The sequence below is a fragment of the Aquila chrysaetos genome, assembly GCF_900496995.4.
Source record: "Aquila chrysaetos chrysaetos chromosome W unlocalized genomic scaffold, bAquChr1.4 W_unloc_2, whole genome shotgun sequence".
NCBI classification, from domain to species: Eukaryota; Metazoa; Chordata; class Aves; order Accipitriformes; family Accipitridae; genus Aquila; species Aquila chrysaetos.
In genome coordinates, this window is record NW_024470322.1 from 4856849 (window position 1) to 4866823 (window position 9975).

Genomic DNA, 9975 nt, shown 5'->3' on the forward strand with positions numbered 1-9975 from the left:
GAATTCTACCTTTCTACCTTTTGAGAGTATTGCAAAGGTAATTACTTCTTGATGGGCTAGGCCATCCTGAGTCCTGTCCTTGCCTGTGCAGCACCTGTCATCCCATCTGTCAAGACGGTCACTCAGGACAGGAGAAGCAGCATGTTTGATTGTTGGGCGCCAACACCAGCTTGGTTTGGGTCATTGCTGCACTCTCCCAGTTCCTTGCAAAGCTCATTCTTCGTCAGTTCACGTAGTTCCTGCTACATTACTTCCTACAACATACAACTCGCATCACAGATTATTTTCCCCTGAGGTTAAACCTCCTTGAGGTACACGCCAGGTCTCCCCATCCTTCCGCATTACCCACCAAGTACACCGGGGTCCTTGAGCAAAGACAATCCCACGAATGGGTTTGCCTTTTCCCAAGGAAGGAGCAACCCACACTGCCTTCCCCAGCCACCTCCCTATGTGCACTGTGGGGACCTTATCTCCTCCCACAGTATGTAGGGGCTTGGTTTGGGCAGGACCAGGGCGGTTAGCAGATCCTCTGGTGTTAACGAGCCCAGTGGCTTCTGCCATACCAGCGCTTCCATGCCCCATTGCCCAACGCTCTCAGCATAGTCTTTAACAATCCATTACATCTCTCAGTCCTTCCAGAGGCTTATGGGTGATAGGGCATGTGATACACCCACTCAATGCCGTGTTCCTTGGCCCAGGAGTCTGAGGTTATTTCAGAAGCGAGTCCCATTGTCTGACTCAATTCTTTCTGAGGTACCATGTCTCCACAGAACTTGCCTTTCAAGGCCCAAGATGGTGTTTCGGGCAGCAGCATTGTTACCGAAAAGCTCGGAATGAAGAACTTATCAACACCAATTTAGTGTAGATAAGCAGACACTTCTTTATTGACGGCCGGGTGCGCGGGCGAGTCCTCTCACGAACCACGCACACCTGTCTTCAAAACAATACACCTTATATTAAGACTTATCGATACATATTCATTAGATTTCCAAGAAAAGTTATACATATTCATTAGATTTTTGGGAAATCATTAGCATATGTGAATATCTTTTACGCAGGCGTAGTGAAGGTCTCTCCGAGGCGTGGTAAGTCTTGGAGGCGGGTAGCTTTTGACCAGGAGGTGTGTTTTGGTATTATAATGAAGCAAAGTTCGTCTAGAGTTTATGATTTCTTCATCGATGTTATGGCAACAGGTGCAATCCATCCTTTTTGACAGTAGCTATGCGGTTATCTCTAACGGCTCTAGCCAGGGACCTTCCAGGAGCTTTGTACTGCACATTCTATCCTTAGGGATCGGCCGCTGCGTTCCAAACAGGCCGCTGTCAGGTAACGTACTGACAACTCTTACACCACCCCGTTGTCAGGTATTTCTTTATCTTGTTATTTAAGTTCTAAATGTTCCTACTAGATGAATTTAGCCAATTTCTCCGGCCTTGATACGGGGCTATACAGGGGATTTTGCAGCAGACACTGGTTGGTGGTTAAATATATAAAATACAACATACATATGATTTTACTAAAATATTAAAACTAAATATGATTAATTCTAATAACAAATTAATGACAAATCAGTAACATTTCCCCCCTTTGAAAGTGTTGAAAATTATTTCAATACTTTCACATCATCTATCTAATATTTATTTATTATTATTCTGAGAGTCAATATTTGTTTCGGCATATACTGGTGGTGGACTGCATTCTGGTGGAATAGTTGGAACTTCTCTCATGATCATGCGATTTACTGCAATTCTATTGGTAACTTGTTTCTTCAGACAAGCATATAGTAGCATGATCATCAAAAAGACAATTAGTAACAGAAACAGAGTTTTGATTATTGACCATAACCAAGAGCTCAGATTCCATCCTAATCCACTAAAAATTTTTCCCAGCCAATCTTCTGATATATCTTCTCGAATAATTTCAGTTTCCTTTTCAACTTTGCTCAGTAGCTCCAAATCATGTTCTACGTCCTGTGTGACATTAGGAATATGAATACAACAATGGTCCACTCTATCTTTGAGATACCCACACACTCCATGTTCCTTAAGCAAAAGTAGGTCCAAAGCCATTTTATTTTGGAGAGTCATCCTAGATGTAGCCTGCAACTGTACGTTCAATTCTTTGAACCCCTTTTTTGTGATGTTTGCTAATTTTTCTACCTGACCTGTTAACTGGTGGAGCCATTCTCTATTTCTATATGAAGCTATAGGGTTCAAAAGGGATTCAAGTGCCCAGCCAATTTTCACTCCTGTCGATGGTTCGTTCCATGTATCATCATCTATTTCAGACCTCTTGGTTCGTTTTAGCTTCAAATTCTCCAAGGGTCTTTTGAATGGCGATTTCTTCCAAATCGGGCATAAAGTTGGCATGTCTAAAGTAACTTGTTTCACCGTGCCATCTAATGATAAATGAGTTGTCCAGGTTCCATCACTTAATGCTCAAACTAAATGTCCTGGACTCTGAATGGTAGATTTTCTACAACTGAAAAAGGTTCCCCTCCTGGGTATGAATGTTTCAGTTAATTTGAGATCATTTTTGAATCCTCTACACAAACAGCCATACTTCAAGGCCGCAGCTAGAGGAGGAATTCTTTCGATTGCTGGGTCTTTAGTACTACAATAATAAATTTTTTCACATCTCCACCAAGACACTAAATTTTCTTTTTCTCGTAATGTAGTTCCCCTGTCTTCTACTGATGGCCAGGCTGTATTAACTGACCCATCTCAAGTAAAGCACCAAGAAGTTTTGGCCATATATTGAAATTGAGACCATATGGCCATGGACCATACTGAATCCCAGCTAACTGTTTTTTTCTTCTGGTACGGTTTGATTGGCCTCTCCACATTTCCATTCCATAATGCTCCGGCTCTCATTAGTATTGATTCGTACATCATATGAACACCAACCCATAGGGCTGCCCACTATAAACATGTCTCCTATAGAAGAGGCTGGTGTAAATTGATGATTTGATAATTTCAGACAATCTTCTTCTCTACCCATCCATTTCCATTGTTTTCTAATGACCTTTACTTGTTCAGACCATTTAGTCACTGGCCTTTGTTTGCAATAGGTGGTTTTGTTTCTATGTTCCAAGGTAGTTAAATTCATAGTTAAAATTTCCCAAGGAATAGATTCTCCTACTGCTCTTGGTATCGGCAAACAAGCAGTAATTTGGGTAACATTTTGTAGGCTGGCAAATCCCTTAATCAATCCCAACATCAAATTTTCTTCGGACATTTTTTCAGGAATGCCAATCAATTGTTCTGTTTCCACTTGTCTTTTGTTCCTGATCATTAAATCGGTCCGGGTTTCCACCATCATTATCTGCCGAACTAATATAAAAAGAACAAGCACAAACAGATATGAAAAATTAGACATGTTTCAGAGTCAGTTTTAAAGTCTTTGGATCTCGGTTAATAATCTTCCATGGAGTAGGTGCCTTCTTTACTCGAGTGTAGTGTATCCAAGCATCCGATTCTGCAATTTTAATAGCTGTGAAGGTGGTTAACAGTATTTGGAAAGGTCCTTTCCAACGTTCCTGCAGGGGTTCGGAAGTCCACGTTTTCACATAGACATAGTCTCCTGGTTGTAAGTCATGCACCGGAACTTCCAGGGATAGTGGTCTATTCCACACCACTGCTTTCCGAATTGCAGTCAAAGTTTTTCCTAAGGAAAGTAAATAGTTATATACATCTTGTTTTCCTTTTACCTGCATGTTCGGGTTTGGTTCTGGAGATTCATAAGGTTTCCCATACAATAATTCATAAGGACTGACTGAGGTTTCACTCTTTGGTTGTACTCTGATTCGCAATAATGCCAATGGAAGTGCTTGAGGCCATTTTAAATTAGTCTCTTGACAAATTTTGCTTATTTGTCTTTTTAAGGTTTGATTCATTCTTTCTACTTTCCCACTGGATTGTGGCCTCCATGGGGTATGCAAATCCCATGTGATACCCAGAATTTTGCTAACATTTTGGACCACTTCTGCAACAAAGTGTGGACCCCTGTCAGAAGAAATTCCAATAGGAACTCCAAACCTTGGAATTATTTCTTGTAGTAACCATTTTACTACTTCTTTTGCTTGTGTGGAACGACAGGGAAAAGCTTCTGGCTATCCTGTAAAAGTATCAACCCCCCACCAGGATGTACTGATACCCATTCTGCCTAGGTAGTTCTGAAAAATCTACTTGCCAATAGTCCTCCAGGCTCTGTACCAGATTTTATTCGACCCATTTGAACCTTTTTCCTGATTATTGGATTATTTTTCAAACATACTTCACATTTTGCAGTTATTATTTTAGCTATTCCTAACATTCTAAGCGATACCACTTGTTTTTGTAGGGAAGTTACTAAGGCCTCTGCTCCCCAGTGACACTCCTGATGCTTTGTTTGAATTATTTCTTTCATCAAAAAGGGTGGAACTACCACCTGTCCTTTAGGTGTTATCCACCATCCGGCTAGGTTCTTCTTAGCATTTAATAATTGACCTAGCTTATCATCCTCCTCTGTGTATTTTGGTTCTTCCCTAGGGAGAGTTACTGTTTTGGAGGGAATTAATGCCATTTGCAATGCTCGTTCCTTTGCTACCTTTCTTGCTGTTCGGTCGGCTAAATTATTTCCAGCAATTTCCTTTGTGTTTCCAATTTGATGTGCTTTACAGTGCATGATTGCTACCTGATCTGGTTTCTGAACCGCTTGTAATAATTGTAAAATTTCATCTTGGTGTTTAATATTTGATCCCTGGGAGGACAATAATCCTCTTTCTTTCCACAATGCTGCATGGACATGTACCACTCCAAAAGCATACTTTGAATCTGTCCAAATATTTACTTTCTTCTCCTCGCTTAGTTCTAAAGCTCGAATCAAAGCAATAAGTTCCGTTTTCTGAGCTGAGGTGGTACTTGGTAATGCTTCTGCTTCTATAACTGTGGTGTCTGTTGTTACCGCATATCCAGTGTATCGAACTCCTTGTTCTACAAAGCTGTTACCATCTGTATACAGTTCCCAGTCCGGTCGCTCCAATGGTACATCCTTTAAATCTTCACGACTGGAATAAACATACTCAATAGCAGCCAGGCAATCATGTTCCAATTGTCCTCCTTCCTGTATGGAACTTAAAAACACAGCTGGATTTGCCAGGTTAGTTGCTTTTAAAATTACATCATCTTGTTAAGTTAATATTACTTGGTACTTCATCATTCTGCTCGGAGATAGCTAGTGTCCCCCCTTTTGTTCTAGAACAGTTTTTACCATGTGTGGGACATAGACTGTTATTGTTTTTCCCAAAGTCAATTTCCGAGGTTCTTGTATAATCATCACTGTTGCAGCCACTGTTCTAAGACAATTTGGCCACCCTTTACTCACTGTGTCCAGTTGTTTGGAGAAGTAGCCGACTGGTCGTTTCCAGCTCCCCATCTTCTGGGTTAACACACCAAGTGCCAGGTGTTGTCTTTCATGAACGAACAGCTGAAAACCTTTAGTTAAATCAGGGAGGCCTAAAGCAGGTGTTAACATTAAAGCGCGTTTTAACTCTGTAAAGGCCCTTTGCTGTTTGGACCCCACACAAAGGAAGAGTTCTTTTGGGCCTCATATAACGGTTTAGCTATTAGACCGTAGTTCATGATCCAAAGACGACACCACCCTGCCATTCCCAAGAACGCTCTAAGTTCATGGATATTTTTTGGCTCAGGTATACTACAGATGGTTTCTTTGCGATCTTTTCCCAATTGTCTCTGCCCTTTCGAAATCTCAAAGCCCAGATATATCACAGTCTGACATGCTATTTGGGCTTTCTTCCTGGATACTTTGTACCCATTTAGTCCCAGAAAATTCAAGACATCAATGGTTACCTGTATGCAGGTAGATCTTTCTTCTGTAGCAATCAATATGTCATCCACATATTGTAAAAGTAAATGTTCAGGCCTTGGTTTGTCCCGTTTCCAGACTTCAAGCTCTTTTGCCAGCTGGTTTCCAAAAATTGTCGGGCTGTTTTTAAATCCTTGGGGTAGTCTTGTCCATGTCAGCTGCATCTTTCACCCAGTTTGTGGATTTTCCCATTCAAAAGCAAACAACTTTCTGCTTTCCTTCTCCAAGGGTATGCAAAAGAAAGCGTCTTTTAAATCAAGCACTGTAAACCACTGATGAATCTCCTTCAACGCTGTTAACAATGTATAAGGATTTGCAACCACAGGATATATGTCTTTGGCTATTTGATTCACTGCTCTCAAATCTTGCACTAACCTGTATTCTCCCGAGGGTTTTCTAACTGGTAAAATAGGAGTATTATATTCAGATTCACATTCCTCCAAAATTTTATACTTCAAAAATTTGTCAATCAATTTCTTTAACTCCTGCCTGACCTCTGGTTTAATTGGGTATTGTTTAATTTTTACTGTTCCTGCACCTTCTTTTAGATCTATTTTTACAGGTACTTCTAATTTTGATTTACCAGGAATCTCTGTTTCCCACACTGTAGGGATCACTGCAAAATCCACCTCCGGTGGAATTTCTTGCCCCTCCACTTTTTCTTGTATCATTAGGATTTCTCCTGTTTTTGACTCAGGTATCTTCAAAAAGAGTTCTCCTTCCTCAAAAACAATTTGTGCATTTAATTTAGATAACAAATCCCTTCCTAACAAGGGTATCGGGCATTCTGGTACATACAAAAATTCATGTGTAATTATTTTATTTCCAAATTTCAAATCCAGAGGTTGCAGGAATGGTCTGTTTTCTTCTTTCCCTGTTGCTCCTACTATGTTTGCCATTTTTGTTCCAATTTTTCCTGTACAAGTATTTAATACTGAAAATGTCGCTCCTGTATTCACTAAGAATTTAACTTCTTTTTCCCCCAGCTTAATTATAACCAGAGGCTCAGCTGGGTTCCCCTCTGGTCCTCTTCATTCATCCAAAACCATCATTCTGGCTACCTCTTTCTGAATATTTCCTCCTGAACACTGCACATTTTTAGGACAATCTCTTCTCCAATGTCCTTCCTCCCGACACAAAGCACACTGATTCACTCCTAAGGGGGTGTTAAAATTCCGATTGCTAAAATTCATAAATCCTCTTCGTCCACTGCCACCTCGTCCTCTTCCTCTACCTCGTCCTCTGTCTGCTGTTCCTGTGATTACGGCCAGTAATCTATTTTCTCTGATTTTCCTTTCCTCTTTTTCCCTGTTATTATATACTTTCCATGTTGTCTCCAACATTTTATTCAAACTCCTTGAATCCTCTCCCTCCAGCTTCTGAAGTTTCTTTCTTATGTCCGGTGCCAAGTGCCCCATAAAAATCAAAGCCAACTGTATCTGAGCCGCCTCTGTTTCTACTCTTAAATCAGTATATTTTCTGGCAGCTTCCTTCAATCTTTCCAGAAACACTGAGGGAGATTCATTCTTATCTTGCCTCTCCTCATATAATTTAGACCAATTCAAAGATTTAGGCATAGCATGTTTAACTCCATATAAAATCCATTTCTGATACCGACTCAGCCTTTCTCTATGTTCTACTTTATTTGGATCCCACTGCGGATCCCCAGACGGAAAATTCTGCTCTAAGGTTCCACCTATTGTCCCACTCAATACAGCCACTTCTGCCTGTGCTTTGCCAGTTTTTAGTACCATTTGCTTTTCTGTATCATCCAACAAATTATCCAAGATCACCTGTAAATCACTCCAGTCTGGATTCTGCGTTCTAATTATAGTATCCACTACTCTGCCAACTCTCTCAGGATCTTCTCTATATACTCCAGCTGCCTGCTTCCAAGCCATCAAGTCCACACCCGAAAAGGGCACCTTTACATACGCTGGTCTATTGTTACTAACTCCCTGCCTCAAGGGAGCTATTGTTTGTGCCTGCTGTCGGGTCCTTCGAGAAATGGGGGTATGAATCACAACTTCAGACGGTCCTTCCCCTGCATTCTCTATTCCACTGCTTTCTGGTTCTTCCATCTGTTCCCTATGCTCTAACTCCCAATTCCTTCCTCTCCTGGGAGGGGATATATCCAACTCTGGCCCTTCATCCTCTTTGGGGGTAATATCACATGTCAGACAACATTTCTTCTCTTTCTTATTATCAAGAGTTATAGCCATTACCAAATTGTCCCTACTAACTAGCTTGCACTCATTCTGCCAATCTTGTCTCTGCCTTAAGTAAAAAAATAAATCCACATGAGGTACTTCATTTCCCTTCTCTTCTACAAAACAACATTAACTGCAGAATGGTGTTATAATTCAGTGTCCCATTCACGGGCCACCTTTCCTGATCCTCCAATGTATACAGAGGCCACCAATGATTACAATAGTCAATCATTTGATTTTTTACGTAAATCATCATACAATTCACCCCAATGTGCCAACAAACATCCCAACGGAGATGTTTTTGGTATCTTTCCATCAGTGGACAAATTTCCCATACTCTTACTCTTAAATAATTTGGCAAATGCCATTATGTTTATACCCAATACCAAATATCTATTAAATATATAACAAATATCAAAAATCAATAATCAATTATCAGATGTTGAATACCAAATATCAAATGCCAAGTATCAAATACAAAGTTTCAAATACCAAATACATATATCAAACACCAAATATTAAATAAATACAAATAACAATTGTTGCCAGGTAATGGAGTCCACCTACTTGCCCAGGGCACAGACAAAGCCGACTTCCCTAAGCAAGAGTCATAACCAATATCCCCTGGCAAAATTATTAACCAGCAAATATATTCACACTTTATAACTTCCAACCTCAATAAGAGACACTACAATCGTTGCCAAGACTCACTTCATGCTCAATTGCACATCCCACACTTACAACACTCACGATACTTCCAAGTACACAATATATCTCACTTTTTTTTTTTTCCTTTTTTTTTCCTTTTTTTCTTTCTTTCTTTTTGGTTTTTTTTTTTGTTTTTTTTTTTCTTTAGAATTTGGGACTCGAACCCAAAATTTCCAAAATGCTTTGAAGCTGGGACTCTAACCCAGAATCCTCAAAAGTTGTGGGACTCTAACCCACTCCCAAATTGTCCAACCCAGCAATAGCTTTCGCTTATGTCTTACGGGCAGACGCCTAGGCTTCCACTTCCTTCAGGATCCTTTAGTCCAACCTTGCGCAGCTTTCGCCGCGTCTTGACAGGCAGACGATACCGGGGGGACTCTAACCCACTCGGGGGGACTCTAACCCCAAACAATACCGGTGGGACTCTAACCCACTCGGGGGGACTCTAACCCCAAACAATACCGGTGGGACTCTAACCCACTCGGGGGGACTCTAACCCCAAACAATACCGGTGGGACTCTAACCCACTTGGGGGGACTCTAACCCCAAACAATACCGGTGGGACTCTAACCCACTATCCTTAATATTTAAAAGAAGTGTCTTACCAAAATCCAGGGGACGTCGCAAAGAGCCTTATGGATCGGGGATCGATGGGTATCCCCGAGAAATCCTCGGTGCCGGCAGGAACCGATCGGTCCCCGACTCCTCCGGTCTCTCTCAGCGAGGTCCCATCTGGGTCGCCAAAACTGTTACCGAAAAGCTCGGAATGAAGAACTTATCAACACCAATTTAGTGTAGATAAGCAGACACTTCTTTATTGACGGCCGGGTGCGCGGGCGAGTCCTCTCACGAACCACGCACACCTGTCTTCAAAACAATACACCTTATATTAAGACTTATCGATACATATTCATTAGATTTCCAAGAAAAGTTATACATATTCATTAGATTTTTGGGAAATCATTAGCATATGTGAATATCTTTTACGCAGGCGTAGTGAAGGTCTCTCCGAGGCGTGGTAAGTCTTGGAGGGCGGGTAGCTTTTGACCAGGAGGTGTGTTTTGGTATTATAATGAAGCAAAGTTCGTCTAGAGTTTATGATTTCTTCATCGATGTTATGGCAACAGGTGCAATCCATCCTTTTTGACAGTAGCTATGTGGTTATCTCTAACGGCTCTAGCCAGGGACCTTC

At 41.1% G+C, this 9975-nt stretch overlaps 1 long non-coding RNA gene across 1 annotated transcript; it reads right to left on the reverse strand.

Moving 5' to 3' along the window:
- Positions 1-3566: 3566 nt before the first annotated feature.
- On the reverse strand, positions 3567-9423 carry LOC121232991. Its single transcript, XR_005931797.1, has 2 exons — positions 9389-9423; positions 3567-3666 (listed from the first exon to the last, which is right to left on the reverse strand). It is a non-coding gene; the product is annotated as an uncharacterized LOC121232991 (long non-coding RNA).
- Between the last annotated feature and the right edge of the window lie 552 nt (positions 9424-9975).